Source organism: Leptosomus discolor, chromosome 4 (assembly GCF_034619465.1).
Source record: "Leptosomus discolor isolate bLepDis1 chromosome 4, bLepDis1.hap2, whole genome shotgun sequence".
NCBI classification, from domain to species: domain Eukaryota; kingdom Metazoa; phylum Chordata; class Aves; order Leptosomiformes; family Leptosomidae; genus Leptosomus; species Leptosomus discolor.
The window spans coordinates 66,726,961-66,743,582 of NC_141394.1; positions in this window are offsets into that span (position 1 = coordinate 66,726,961).

Consider the following 16,622-nt stretch of genomic DNA (forward strand, 5'->3'; position numbering starts at 1 on the left):
GCAGCCCACCGCGCGGCCTCTGCGGCCGCGGGGCTGGGAGAGCGCGGGTGGACGAGGCATCTCCTCCAGAATTGGAGGCCGCTTCCTACCGCCCCCTTCCCAGCGGGAATGAGCCAATTCAGCCCTTTTTAAAGCCAAACAATGGCTTTTCAGGGCTCGACACGGGAAGATGACAGCCTCGCTACTGTTTGCCTTCTGCTTCTCGCTGTGTTGTGACCTCCCTGAGTTAAACTTGGAGAAATTGTCAGCACCAACTCACAAAACTGAAGATCAGGAAATTGCTCATAAAACTCCCGAAGCCTTTGTTCAAATAAAGATCCCACTGCAGTGACATGCTCCAGCTAATGTGTGAGTAAAAGCTGAATTAAAACGACCCTGGTCTTTTTTTCTCTAAATTAGTTTGGTTTTAAATGATCGGTGTTGAATCTGACTTTACCAAAGGCAATTATGAACTTTGCAGTAGTCATAAAAATATAGTTCATCAACACATAAAGGCGTATTTTTTATTCCTGCCCTTGCAGATAGGCTGGGATTAGTTGTAATGTTAATTTCTAAGGCTAGTGTGTAAATTGTGGGTGTTTCATGCTGTGTGAAATCATCTAATGAAGCATTGTGTTCTCTGCAAGAAGGAAGTTAGTTCCTTATTATCCTTATTCTACTTCCTTAGTCAAAAGCCAACATAAGAGTCAAATCTCAAAATCTAAACAAAAGAAGCTATGCAATGTCAGAATAATGTTAACTGTAAATTATTAATAAACTGTTAACTGTTGCTTACCAAGGTTGAGAGTGAGGAAGGGTATTTGCTACACATCTCAGTTAGGTCTAGGCAGTTCTGAAACGCCTGAGGAATGCTGTGCTCTGACCAAAGCCTTCGCTGGTAAGCAGTATGTTAAGCCCATAATCTGAATTTTTCCGATCCTATTTTCCGAGAAATTATGCAAACTTTGGGAGGGTTTTACTCAGAACTAAAGCTTCAGTTTTGGAGTGGCATATCAGGCTGTCAGCCCGGAAGTGGCCAGCCAGTTGGATAGATGATTGTTGTTGGTCCCTTCCAACTGAAATACTCTATATCTCTTCCTAGCAGTGTCATCTCTTCATAAGAGAGATAACAGTGTTTTCTCTTTGTGACACTGCTTGTGTCTCCTCAGTGGTCCCCATCACAGGTTCTCAAAAAGCGCAGGAAGTTCTGTAGGAGACAATTCAGTAAGAACTAGCTCATCAAGGAAGTTTTCCCCATAATCCTCTCAGTAAGCACACAGGTTTTGCCTTGGCAGGCTTGGGTGATTGTTCTTTATTTGTTCCTTGTTTTCATCATCCTGTAAACATGAATGCAAATTATTCACAGCTGAACTTTGTGATCTTTTATTATACACATGAGATATTACTGAATTTGATGTATTTTTCTCTCAATGTTTGTTTGCATATGTTTTCAACTTGCCACTTTTTAGTTTCGTTAACTAAGTGAATACTGCCTTGCAAAGAACCAGTTATCCTAAGCCGTTTCTGCAGTAAAACTGCAATCTCTGCTTGCTCTTGGTATTGAAGATACATATCCAGTAAGTCTAACAGTCACTTTTAGAGTGGAACAATAGAATAGTTTAAAAGTTTAAAACTTTTAAAAACCACTATTTTTCAGTAACCTGATGTGTGAAAATCACACAATTTCTTCTGTTCAGCTATGACATTGATTCATCAAGAATAAATAAATAAAGTGAGTGCAGACCCAGTGGCTCTGGAAGGCGTCCTTGCTGCTGATTTTGTAACACCTTGAACTACATGAGGAACGTCAGAGACATCAAATGTCAAGCCTCCTTTCAGCAAGCCTTGGCAGCTTAATCTGGACGAATAAATAGGACAAGCAAAGTGGAGGGGGCAGCAGAAAGGCCACTGGAAACACATACCCCCAGTGGTTCAGAAGGTGGTAGTTTCTTTCCCAGTAGGAATGTGAGCATGAACTCATTCCTTGCAAATGTTCTGGCCCAAGAGGATTTCCATGAGAGGCGTAAGTAAGATGATAATGGTGCCTTAGCGAAGAAGGGATGAAAGAATATTCCCTGAACAGGACTGCCAGAGCAGAGCACAGAAGAGAAAGTGACGTGGGAAAGGACGAAGGGAGGTGAAAAGCAGTGTGTTTTACAAGGGTCTTGTATCCCCTTAGGTCTGTGGAGTAAGCTGGATTTCACTCCTTTCCTAAGCAGTTTTCCCAAGCAGACAACCTTTAAGCTAACTGACTTTATTCCGGAGGAATTCAGTACCCTCAACAGGACTCTAAGGAAATGCAAATTTAGGATTTCCCCTGAAATTGCAGTGAAGTGCTCTTGGATCCATATCCTTCCTGAACTGATGAACTGGTTTGCTAGCAGTTATTTTTGCCTTCTGTAAGGAAAACTACAGTTTTTAAAAGCATCATGTCTGATAAATTGATAGCCAACATTTGGAGCCCTCTGAGCTACATGAATTTCCAAGATATTCTAAACTAATCCTGGATTTATCAAGGTGTGTCCACTCTTCTGCCAGCATTTACATCAAAACTTTGGGGGAGTTGGTTAGAAAGTGGATGTAGAAGATCAGAAGATAGAAATACTTCAGGCATGTAATTGCCAGCCTCTGCTTTGATACCATGTATTGCAGCAGGGGACTTCTATAAGAATGGACCTGTGTAACGTATAACTTGTCAGCCTGCAAATGTACTGCTAGGAGTATTGTAAGAGAAGAGCTCCCTGCAAGTTCTGTGGGTGGTATTTTTGACGCAGCAATGGGTAACAAATCACCTCCCAGACATTCCCAAGGTCTGATTGCTCAGAAGTTTGATTTATCCTTTTCCTTTTTACTATCCATCAGATGTAGATATTTCTGGCACGCAAAACATGGCTGAGGACACAAAAAATCCTTCATGGCAGAAATTATTGGTAAAAGGTGGTGTGCAGCAGGTGGGACTGAACCTGTCTGAAACAACAGTGACCTACAAACATAGATAAGAAAATATGTGTTGTACATCTTTTCAGCGCCTCTAGGAAACTCTGGAAATGTTTCTTCCTCAGTGAGTAAAAAGTTGGTTAGAAATATTTTATGACTGTGTGGTTTGCCTCTCCGGTCATTCCTCACTGGCGTCTGTTTCTCACTGGGCTATGCTGTGTGGCCAGCGCTCTGTTAGGAATGGAAACAATGCCACTGCCTTTAATGGAAGCTCAGTTATACTAGCAGTGAATTTGTCCGTATGGTAGAAAAAAAGGCTGCTTCAAACACTACACAGACAGTGTAGGGCTCATGAAGACTCATTTTAACCTGATGTTTAGACTTCAATGATACCACAGTATTCACAAATCACTCCCAGACTTGTGGACATCTGTAATTACTGGCTGTCACTTCTCAGCAGAACTTATCAATGAGAGAATTTGAACTGAGAAGAGAAGAAGCTGTTACAATAATTAAATGAATTATGTCTTTCCTGGCTTTTCTTGCAATAGCAGTGACTCTCGTCTTCTCATTGCTTCCCAATTTCACAGGGTAAATGCTGTCATAACATTCAGAGATGGTTTGAGATGAACAACGAAAATAAAATGATAAATGGGCTGGGATAAGGAAATCAGCTAGTACAAAGTGACAGCTGTGAAGAGCTGTATGCCATCCAACCGCACACACCAGCTCCTGTGAAAAATGCATTTGTAATTCAGTGTCTGGGCATCCTGTTCAGCTCTCCTTTCTTTCAACTCCTCTGCCTGCAACAACGTGGGCTTTCTTGGAGAGCTGTGCTGTGGGCCAAGTTCATGAGAGCTTGCAGGATACAGGACAGTTATTTAACCTGTTGAGTTTCTCTGTTCGTGGTGGCAGCCCCCACTGCACCTAGACTGACAGATGACAGTGTCTTTACTCTGAGCCTGCACTGACAGCCACCTAAAGGACATGAAAAATGTCCCGTTCATGTCTTCTGCAAGGCCATGTCCACTGCTGGGAACATGGACTGTGTTATGCTCTTGTTTACCAGGTGAGCTGTCTGGAGATGGTCTGAGCACGAGCATTCCCTTCCCGACCCCAAATATTTGTTTCTCAGCTGGTTGCTGTTATCCAGTTGTCTTCTTCAGCATGGTGGTATTGTCTTGCTCACTTCACTGTTACTTGATACAAAATTCTACTCTGATTGCATTTTCTTCTGTAAATTTTTTAAGATTACTTTTGATGACAAAACGCTTCGTTATATGTTACAGTCTGAGTATCGGATATTAGGGAGGGTTAAGCTCCTCAGGATAGGACAGTGCAGCTTCCATTCACAAGAGATAACAAGAACATCAGTTCTTCAGCCCAGCCCGTTAGATTTTGGTTGAAACTGGCTAATTAATTCACAAGTTCTTGGGAGGGAAAAGGCTGAGGACTCTGCTGACATACAGCAACAATGCTGCCCTGCATCAAGTTGTGTGGCAGGTGTAGAGATGGACTTTGCTTCCTCTGAGCAACTAAAGCTGAGGGTTTGGTGCATTTGTCTTATAACTTCAGCCTATTCCATTAAATTACTGTCTCCTTCGAATGGTGATTTAGTTTGTACCTGACCTATGTCTAAATACTTCACTGAAGCAATCACTAATGTATATGTGAACCTGACTGTTAAGTTTAAAGCTGCATGTATCTGCATTTTCACTGTCTTATTTAGGCACTTACAGCTTTTCAAATCTGTAAGATTTCTGTCCTGAACTCTTCTTCTACTTATCCTGAAAAATCGTAGAGAAACTAGTTGTGCAGCAGCCCTCAAAAGAAAAAATGCTTTGTGTGTGTACGTGTGTGTTTGTGTGCATTGACTCATTGCCACCAAATTTTGCATAAGGAGGTGTCCCTAAACTAATTTGTTGGAAGAATCAGTAGTATCTTAATTACTACCTGCCTCTGAGTCACTAATAGACACTTCTGAAGTTGTTAACACACCTGTGTTTAAGCACTCAGGACTTTTCAGTCTAAATGGAAACACCATTAGATCTTAGGCACCCTTATATTTAAGAATTAGAGAATAGAAAGTGGTGTGAAATTTCTTTCTCAAGCCCAGATACCTATATTCCTCATAAAAGTGACTTTGCACTCTGTTGGTGTTCTGAATATGGCCACTTTAATCTTATTTTTGCTGTAAGTAAGGATATCATGATCAGCATTACCCTTCCCTAGGAAGGAGGAGAGATGCAGAGTGACCATTGCCATCACCTGCTGCTGGAGAGGTTATCACTTGGCTAGGAGACATACCATGGCCCATCACTCTTATCGCTGTACCTAGCTGTGGATGCATGTACATTGCTCCATGCTGATGGCATGTTTTGGCGTTAACCCCCCTTACAGCATGTAGGTTTGAAACTGCAGTCACACGGGTCCTCCTCTGAGTGCCGCAGGAGAGAGCGGGCCCACCTGCCTGCAGGGCAACGGGCTCAAGCTGCCAGGCCCAGAGTGCAGGACATTATACTGTAAAATGGCAACCGCGAGTCATTATTTGCGGTTTGTCCACTACAGGCTGCTGGGGCTTTCCATCTCTTTCATCTGTGTCACTTGTAAGCAGCCTGTTTTTCCATGTGGAAGTGATTCATTTTGTTTCATGTGCTGCTGAGGGGTTTAGGTGGGGAAACGAGAGTGCTAGATCAGCCCGTGCTGACAAGCGCGATGCCTGTCTCCTCTCAATAACGCGTTCTGCTCTCTCAACTGGAATGTACTATTTTTTTCCAATGTGTTCTCACACATGAGGAGAGTGTGGGAGGACTAAATGTCACCACTACGCCTTGTAGTTTTGTTAGTGACCTTTTTATTACCCGACACCACTCCTGGCCATATGTGAGGTGGCTGTGTCTCGACTCAAGACTTGTGTGGGAAGTTGAGGGCATAAGGAAAGAAAGAAAAAACAATACAGATAAAATCTAACGAATATGATAGTGTGTGATGGGTTGAGGCTGGGCTCGCCACTAGTGAATGCCAGCTGCTCTCTATCAACCCTTCTCCCCTCCCGAAAGCGGAAGGGAGAGAGAACAACGGATAGAGACGGATGGGTTGGAAAAGGAAACTAAAACAGCTTTAATGAAAGAAAAGACAGTAATAAAAATAAGAAAAAATAATGAAATCTATACAAACATATATACAAAACCAATAGCGAACCCACCCCACCCCCTCTGATGACAATACATCACCACCGACGCTGCAGGGCTGGCACTGGACAGTCCCAGGCTGGATTCAGCAGCAGATGGAACCAGATGCAGGAGCTGGATTCAGGCACTGGATTCAAGGATGCACAGGATCGAATGACAGAAGAACGGATGGAGTCCTCCTTGGATGTCTGCCATCGAAAAAGAGGGCTACACCCTCGTGATCCTTCAGCTTTACACTGAATATACCATCTATGGGACGGAATACTTTGTTGGTCAATTTTGGGTCACCTGCCCGGCTCGCTCCTCCCCCCCAGGTGCCACCTTTTTACGTGTTTCCGACCCTTTCACTTATGGCACTTCAACATGGGGTGCAAGATTTACCGGTGACCTTGGTTGCTGTAGGAGCAAGTATAAGCAAGAGCCTTTCTGCATCCCATTCCTTGGTATTAACCACAAACATCAAGCGCTATCACTGCTAGAAGCAGTCACTGCCTGGAAAAACGTGCTGTTGATTTCAGAAAGTGCAGTTACATAGGAGAGACTTAACTGAAAAGTAAAATCACCAAACAGAATTAGTTCTGTTTTAGCCCAAACCAGGACATAGCGCTTCTGCTTTTTGTGTAAATAATGTGAAGAAGCACACATACGAAGGGCTTAACGCTGGACTGCATCTCAAGGCCTCAGCCCCACTTCTATGGTTTGTCTTTGTCCCTGCAAAATTGACCTCCCAGGATGGATCAGTCCAATGCTCTGGTGCTGGGCACCAGCACTGACTGAGTTGTCTTTCAGTGACCTGGTGCAGCAGAGGAGTGGTGATTTGCTGTGTTTTCTTGGGGATGAATTGGTCTAGTAGTTATTTTCTCAAAAACCATGGAGTCAGTGACCCATGTCTAGATGTTAAGCAGCAGGATGGGTAATTTTGTGATCAGAACAGACAATTAGTCAGAAATTAATGCTTAGGAAATGTTTCCTTATGAACGAAAACAGATACTGAAATGTAGATGCACTCAGTTGGGTGTGACAGAAACATTTGTGAATGAATGACTGTGGCTTTTCTAGAGACCTGGTAGGCATGACCCCAGGTACACAGAACGTCAAAGGAGCCCAAGAGACGAAGTTGATACCAGGATAATCTTGTCAAAGCACAAGAGTGGTCTATCCTGATGGGCAGGAAGTCGAAGCTGTGGCAGGAGGCCAGCTTGGCTAAATCAGGAATCCCTGACTGAGTTTAAGTGTTGGAAGAAAGTGTAGGGGGAGAGCCGAAGCAGGGATGGACTATCTGGGATGAGTACAGAAGCATAGCCCAGTTATTAAGTTATGTGATAAACCTCATCTGCACATCCACAAAGGAGCTCAAAGAGGCAATGGCAGGAAGGGGAAATGAAATAATACCCTGCCTGGCTCTTCCCAGGCCCATCCCAGGGGCCGTCTGCCCATCAAAGGCCCATCTGCACAAGCCCAGAGGAGCACAGGGGCACAAAGGCAGACAAGAAAACAAATCACGGACTTCTGAGGAACAACCACCATGTCCAGGACCCTCCAGGGCTGTCCCAGCAGATCCTTAGCCCCAATATCCAGACATGACACCCATCACCACGAGCACTGGGAGCAGCTCTCTGGATCACCTTTTGGACTAAGGGGCTTGCTGCCTATATCCCTACGGGGTGGGATATATTGTGGGATGCAGGGGAAAAGCAGTTTGTGATAACACAGGACTTATTATAGGATGTTTAGGAGGGGAAGCAAAGGTGGGACAAGAAAGGAGTTTAATTCATTTGAGAGGAACCAAAGTGGTAAGGGGTAATACAAATTAGAGGGGCAAGGGAATGAAACAGGCAACTGCATGTAAATAGTTGGCTGGTCAGTTCACTTGGCTGGCCATGCCCTGTGCCTGACCAGGGTAGACTGTCCTGTCTTCTTCAACAGCTTTCCAGCTCTTCCCTGGTTGATGGCTCTCCCTCTCCATTCTGTGTGTGGATAGATGTGTACAGGGGTGTGGGTACACCAATGGGTCAGGCCATGGGTTGGAGGGCCCATGTGTCCCTGGTGCCAGTGGCTGGAGTGAGTGCAGGTGTGGGAGTGACTGTGGAGATCAAGCTGGATGAGCCAGTGATCAGGTGACATGACTTGGGAGTAAGGGTCCTTAAGGGCCAGCTCTGCCTGTGAGAGCACCTGGGTGTCTCTAAAGTCGAAAGCATGGGGTGGAGGTCAGCTATGGAATCAGAGGAGTCCTGGCTGGCTCTGTGTATGTGACAGACATGCAGGGAAGGAATCAAGAAAGCCAAACCCGAACCAAAGTTAAAACCAGTGAGGTGTGGAAGGATGGCTTCCACAGGCACATCCATAGCAGGATGAACATCAAGGAAAAGATGGAGCTGCTGCTCAATGGGGTAGGTGACCTAGTCTCAAAGGACACTGAAAAAGAAGAGCTGACTCAAAGCCCTGACTTACTGTTCACTGGCAAGGTCTGTTCTTAGGCCTCTTAGGGTCTTTGTGTCTACAGTGCCCAGGTAGAAGTTTTGGGGAGAAAATTACTACCCATAGTAGAGAAAGATTGAGTTACGGAACAATTAAGCACACTTGTGGAATACAAGTCCCTGTGTCCAGACAAGATGCATCTCAGGGCAGTAATGACAAGCTGGCTGACGTCACTGCAAAACTACTTTTGTCTTTGAGAGGTCCCTTCTAACTTACACGATTCTCTGACACTATAATTTTGTGATGACAATTTGTAGAACGCATTTCCTTGATTTCTAATGAATAACCAGTGGAACTAAAGAACTTTATCGGACAGGTCTCCAAAGATATCGTGATTTAGGGAACTGAAGACAGATGAAAATCTAGCTAATCTTTCCTTGAAGACAATAGCTGAAATCAGTTATGTATAAAAGCAAATCTCCAGGTAGCTGAAGGTTGACTGTGAATGCAATATGCTGTGGAATAGTATTTGTGCTGCGTAAACCAGAATTTTAAATGTCCTTGATAAAACATGTTAGCCATCAGGTTTTAAAATAAACACACCCAGTATGATTGACTGCTAAAATTCTATGGGCAGCTAAAGATGCTACAAAAATAAAGCCGTTTTTCCAGTTACGCATTAGCGTTATGAAATAAAAAAGGGGACACTACTATGTATGACAGGCCCTTCCAGAAAGAAAACATCTAGTAATTGTCATTCTTGGAAAACTCACATTGAACAATGCCGGTTGGAAGGGACCTCTGCAGGCTATCTGGTCCCGCCACTTGCTCAAAATGTGACTAACTTCAAGGTTAGATGAGGTTGCTCAGGGCGTTCTCTAATGGAGTTTTGAAAGCCTCCATTGATGGAGAATCCAGAATCCCTCTGGGAAGACGCTCTCATGGTGATTTTTTTTTTTTTTAATGTTTAATCAGAATTTCACTTGCTGCACTTTTTGAGCATTGCCCCTAGTCTTTCCACTGTGCATCCCTGAAAAAGAGTATGGCTCCATCTCCTGTACAAGGTCCTCTAGATGGCAGAAAAAACTATCTTTTCTGGATAACTTTCTGGATCTTCTTTTGGAAGATTTGTTGCTATAGCATACAGGAGTGTCTCATGGAGAGTTGTGATGTTCAGGCTTTTACAAGGTTTCTGACACCCATCCACCTGTCATTTAAAAAAGATTTTAAGAAATGCTTCCTCTTAGATGAGTATTGTTGGAAGAAATAGATGAGATTAAGGGAAGCTGTGGTAAAGAGTTACAGCATGGCTGTGTCAGAATGAATTCCTTTTTCTTTTTTTTTTCCAAATTATTTCCATCAGGGATTTGGTAAAGCAGAAACAGCTGTGGACACTTCAGTTCCCTTGAGTCCTAGAATACAACCTCTGTCTCACCCTATTCTGTCCTTCCAAATGTCCTTACTTTCAAATGGGAGATCAGAACTGGAGAAATAAAGGAAGCAAAGTGTCTTTTCCTCTCATCAAACATTGTGCTTTAGTATGGAGGAGAAATCTTTTACTAGCAAAGTGCTAAATTTTCCTGATCAGAAAATTAGCTTTCCAAACCTTTCTGTTTGCCTGGATAGGTAAGGTTTATTTGTCTTTTTATGGATAATTATTCCTGTTTGCCTCTTTTCCTGTGAAGTTCTTATTTAAGTAATGATTTAGGGATGTTTTAAAAGGCTTTCTTAGTTGTATATATGTTAATTTTTCTAAAAACTTTTCTGATCAGGAAACTCCTACCGAACACCACATAGAAAACTAGCTCCAATCTTTTACATGTTATTGTTTCAAACCAGGCTATGGAGGCAGCATAGGGGAAGAGAGATTTTCAGGCCCGCGACAGAGCTTAAGATCCCTAAATTAGTGGCCTGCTTTTTCCATTAGTGTTGTGCTCTGCTAAAATGGCACTGGAATGACTAGGTTTTAAGCTGCTTTTTTCTGATTTATGGACAGTCAGATCATTTCAGTAGGATTAAGTTTCCAGTGAGATACACTGACAAGAATGTAGATGTACCCTGAGGTTTCTCAGAAGTCGTGATATCTGTCCTTCAGCTCAGATGTTCCAAACTGTACTGCAGTTTTGGCTGCCTTACAAATTAATAACATTATGATGTGATGTGCATTTAAAGCTCATGTCCAGCAAACGGGTGTTTGGGAACAGCTATTCCTTAATCATTCTCCACACAGACGTGCACAGTCTAGTTCCTTTCCCCTTGTCTGTCTGATTAGCACTTGCTTCTCTGCTTGTTGCTGGTGCGAGCTCACTTGTAGCCAGCTGGAGCCACGACAGCACTGACTTTGCTGTTCAGTGTGAGACAGGGTAAGACACTAATGACTGATTTTTTTTCTTTGTTTACTGCAAAGATCCCAAAGGGTCCAAAACATTCTCCCTCTTTGGACCAAGCTTCCTCCTCCCATTTCTGTGCTTGTTTCCCTCTCTGGCTCTCTTGAGTGTCAGGCCATCTGCTCCTTCCCCTTTGCTTGGAAAGCCTGGTGCTTGTACAGGTCCTTCCTAAGCTTTGCGGCTGCCTGAAGAATTTCTGCTGTCACCAGTACTGCTTTTTGTGCATGTTGCAGTTCTCAATTTCTTTCTCAGCCGAAGTAGCAGGTTTGTAACAAAACAGAGTCATAGCTGGGGTTTGATTTTCTCACAGAACAAGGCAATGTGTTGAGAGATCCCTACATACAAATGCACTGCTGGTGGGGAAGGAGGTGGAGTAGGGGCACAAGTAGTAGCACCAGAACAGTCTGAGGAAACACGTCGCTTCACTCTTCTGTATCAGCTTCACCACTTTTTGTTGTCTTTCTATTCAGACATGTCAGAAAATTATGACCTAGACAAAGTGGAAAAAAACACATTCAAAAGTATGGTGTTTAAAGCTCTGAGCTGCAGAGTGGGAGACCCATGTTCAATGAATCATGCAATCAACATGGAGCAGGCTATGAAGAAAATACTTTTTACTTGAGACATGTTTAATTTATACAAAACGAAACAGCTGCAATAGAAGAGTTTCCAAGTAAGTGAGAGCTATACCAAAGCTGTAACCTAGCAGTGAGGTTTCCATCTTACCATGATTTCTGACGAGGTTGCTGTATGGTTTTTGTGCAAAACATTTTTCGAGGTTTAGTTTTAGTGCAGAGGAAAAGGAAATGCAGTAACCTCACCAACTTTCATAAAATCGAGTGCTTGTTTTCTGGCCATTACTAATTACTGTGCTGCTCACACATTCTGAAGGTGAATACCCAGCAGGCTCCCATCCCACTGAGGCAGCCAAGGAAACAAAGCTGATACAGAAGTATGCTTTGCACGTCCAGGAGTGTGTAAATAGCAAAATTTCTTCTAAAAGAACTATATGGGGTAGGTACCCCACTTGGAAGGGATCCATGTGATGGTTCAAAGGTCAAAACCCTAGAAACTTGAAAAACAAAATCTTTCCTGTTGCCAACAATGTAAAATATGCTTTTGGATGCATGTGTTTATATATATTTGTCCAGGACTTGATGCTGTGGCTTCCAAATTTATTAGTTGTGCTTACTGTCCTTAACTTCTTTTTGTGTGACATAAGCCATACACTTTGCTTTTCATCACATTCCAGCAGCTCTTTTTTTATTTAACCCCACGCTAATGGGCAGTGGTGACAGAAGGTTCAGGGTGAAAGCCCAGAGCGTTCATTCTGCTCTGTGGAAATACCAACTCTGGATTTTCTGGTACCTTTCATTAAAACAAAGGGAAAAGTAAGAATGAAGCACGACACCAGCCAGCATGTCCTACAGTTGGGATTTGATACTGTAAGACTAAAATTTCCATGGAATACTTATTTCTGCTCATTTACTTCTTCGCTTGCTGCTCTTCAAAATGGCACAGTGTGACCTAGGAGCTTTTGCACACCTGTACCCTGATTTAGTGTAGCGTATAGAACACCTGCCATTTGCTTAACATTGCTCTCTTGACTTTACCTGATGCAAATTGGAAAAAAAAAAAAGAGTCTTCCTGCAGTTTGGCAGTCCAGCATTTGCCAAATTCTTGACCTACAATTCTGGTTTCTGCCTGCAATACTTCACATTCCTTGTTCATTATTTATCCAAGCACTCATCAGCATCTGATACCAGACCATATCAGGTGTTATCGCTAAGACATGCCCACGCAAACACAGTTACTGGATTAAAAAATACTATTTATTTGTTAATTATTTTAACTAAAGGTATAACTCGAGTTACTCCAGACATACAGTTCTGGAGGATCCCCTCTGTTTGCACTTTGGCAACTTACCACACTTACTGCTTACATAGAGCAGAGGTATTCCTAAGCAAATGGTCACAAGTAAAAGACTAGTGCCTGCTACTGAAAGGAAATGTGTATTACAATTTCCCGCTTCATTTTCCTTCTATGAAACTTCCAATATCATAATATTCTGCTCACATATTCTGCTAAAAATATGAAGTAACACATCTGAACTGAGATCACGTTCACCTTTGCTGTGGCTGCAGGAAAGAGAGGAGAAGGTAGGCGAAGAGGGGCTGCCCAGGCAGGGTGGGTACTCTGGCATTCTGTGAGGGTACGTATGTGCCATGCACCCAGGCTCCAGTTTCCTGGACCCCTCTACATGCCAGCCTGCACTTGAACTGTGCAGATGCAGGAAGGGAATAGGGATCTCCTCTCAGGTTGCCTTAATCATTTGCAGGAAACTGTAGGAAATCAGATGCCTGCAGATTATAAACAACTATATTCTTCATTTCTTAAATAAAATGGCAAGTGAATTTAGACTGAGCAGAAGCTGGAATTAGGAAAAATCTGAAAATCAGAAAAACACTTGTAAGTGCTTGAGCCACCCAAACATTTGGCTAAATTAAGACACTGTGCCTCCCCATACTGAGCTAATTTAAACCAAACCTCTTGGCTCTGCTAAAAGCACCCTTCTTCCACTTTACGCTCTGTATTGTTGAAGTAGAATAGATCAGAATTATTTCTAGCTAATTGAATTGAAAAGAAAACTATCACAGGAGCATTCTTTGAGCCATAAGTATTATGCAACTTCTTGAGGCTTCACTACATTTAAGATTGCTGATCAAAGACACAGTCATGTCAGCTGAATATGACGTCAAGGCCAACATGACAAAAATAAACACCAGCAGTATAAAAATGGCAGAGAGGTAAACAAGTTGTCTGTGCTTTATTCTCATAACTTCTTACTCCAGAGCCCTCAAGAGTTTGCATTTAAAAGTAGACACAGCAGGTAGGAGCAGATGCACACACATGCTGAAAAAAGGAATCACCCTGAATTAGAGTTCAGCTTTTGTCAGATGCCATGACTGGAACACATGCAGCAGGAAAAAAAAAGAAAGTAGGTTAGCAGAAGGGGAGATTGTATTTATTTCTATACAGGAATGAAAAGCGTGACATAACTGAGTTCTTAATTGGTTCATCAAACAGGTAAAACCAGGAAATCCTACCTTAGTATCAGTAGCTTCCACAAGTCTGTCTGCAGAAATGCAGAGCACCTTGTAATGCTTCTGTACGTGACGCTTTCGTTTGCCCTATGTAGTTGGATATTGACAGATCTACACAGGATTGTAGCATCCAACTGGATTCAAAATGAAGTGATATACATAAGGTTTTCATATGAAATGTTTTCCCCCTTGAATTCAGGTCCGGAGACAGCTGGTTTTGCAGTACTGCTAGTACAAGTATGAATGATTGAAACATTTGGAATCTGTATGTGAAGTACTCTACTGAACATTACCAGGCTTGCATGAGCTTACAGAGAATGGCAGGTACCTTTTGGACATTATGATTTCTTCAAATTTGGCACAGCTGCTACATCAGACACTGCTGATCAGAGCATTCACCAAGTGTTTGAGGCAGAGCACAAGCATACCTAGCTGATTCTCACCACATAAGTGTAAAATATATGTGTAAATAGCACTATTCACACACGTTGTAGCTGTAGAAATAAAAAAGAGATAGAAGGGATTCTCTTGCTAGCAACTTTTTTGTCCACGTCTCTCCCTCCCTCTGGGAGTAACAAATGACCTTATTGTTTCTTGCTTTGCTGACATTTCTTCTGCCACTCTGCTTTTGAGATGCCAGTCACACTGTTCTTTTGCACAGATTAAAACCATTATATTAAACTCAGAACAAATGATCCACACTCAGCTTGAAATTTGCTGCCTTTAAAATCTCAGGAAGCCTACATATCTAAAACTTTGCCTTCTTTTTTTTACAGCTATATTAGCTGGTTAGATAAAAACCTTTACAGATCTTCCAAGCTTTTCCAGCAATTTAGAGACACTTTATTCAAAAGATCTTGGAAAAAAAAATGCTGTGTTTGCTACAGAATTGAAGTAATGGGAAAAGAGGCAAGAACATTAGAAATAAGAAAACATTGCAAGAGGTTTCCAGGTGTGTTGTTTTTGATATAAGGTTATGCAGTAAATAACCTCAAATATATGAATTGTATCTAACCTACTTTATATTTTACTTTTTTTTTTTTTTTTTTCAAAACAGAATTATTTAGCACTTCCTACAGTGCAGTTGGTATCATATGTAATGGCCAGCACTGACTGTGCTTCTGGAGTGGATTGCATCCAGAGGGTGGAAAGCAAAAGCTGGCCAGCTGGCATGCTTGGCTTTTGGATGGAAGTTGCCTCAGAAGCACATGGCTTGTTAATGGTATTAAGCTATGTTCTGAATCCTGCACACACGAGAATATACAGGTCAGTGGTTAGGACAACACCAGACAAAACGATGGCTTAGACACCTATCTGTGAGCCTCACAGGCATTATCTCTACAGCCTGCAGTCCAAAATGTGTCATGATGTGACCTGCTGTGGACAAATAGAAGACTGATCAAAATTGCTTGGCTTTAGTTATCCGAGCTGTGTCTGTGTTACAGATCTCCCTCTTATTATTCTGACAGCTGCTGTTAAGGACAGCATCAAACAAGCAATAAAAAAAGAGGAGGATGTTGAAGGGACTAATCAAAGGACTAATGTTTCAGCATGGGTAGGGAAGAATTTTGAGGTGTAATACAGCCCAGATTTTCAAAGGTCTGTAACTCCTGATTTCAGTACTTTTGCAAGGGTCTGAAAGAGACACAAAACCCCTTCAAGCTGGAGCCTAAACCCAGTAGTGACACAGGCAAATCCAACTATGTGTATAATATAAAGAGATTTGCATTAAAACCAAATTAAATATTGTTACAGGAATGGAAGCCAAACAAATAAGCAACAACAACCTATTTTAGATATTTTATCTCTCAAACATACAACATGATATAGTTGTACCAGGGACTGAAAGGATGAAAATCTACTATGGAGTCCTAAATCTGATGCACAGAGATAACACAAACTTCCTATCCCAATTTCCTGACAACCAGCTAATACAAACACGAATAAATAATACAGAAGCTAACAGAGAGCGTGCAACAAAATTCTACTTCAAGTTATTTTCTAGAAGAAAAACTATTTTTTTCCAAAGATTTATGTTTCATCTTGGTAGCTGGATGTCTTGGTGGTTTAGAGGAGCATCTAGCTGGAACATTTAAGTAATTCACAGGAGTAACTCAAGAGACCTTCAAGATGGCATCTGCTATCTCCTCAATATATTCTGAAGCATGCTAACTGAGCTCACTGCAAGCAGGCAAATGTCTGACTTGACAGGTTCTCATGTGAATTTGATATACCATAAATCACACTATGGTGATCAACCACCACATCATGGTGTAAAACCTGTGGAACTTTCTAGACCTTGTATTCCTGACTATTTGCTATCCAGTGGCCAGGAAACAGCCAGCTGAGGAACAGCCGTGAGGATGACAAAGCGATCAATATTATGTAGTAAACTACTGTATGCAAGTATGCAAGCCAGAATCTCGCTGTAGGATAGTTTCAGGTAAGTTTAGCGCAAATACCGGACCACTTATGAAAATTAGTTTAATTATTCCACTGTCTCACCTATTGTATCTTGTACCAAGTGAACAATCTAAGATCTCTCCCATCTGAATTCGTATTTCCCCTTCCTAAAACACGATAATCAGACACTCAGTTTCCGAGGC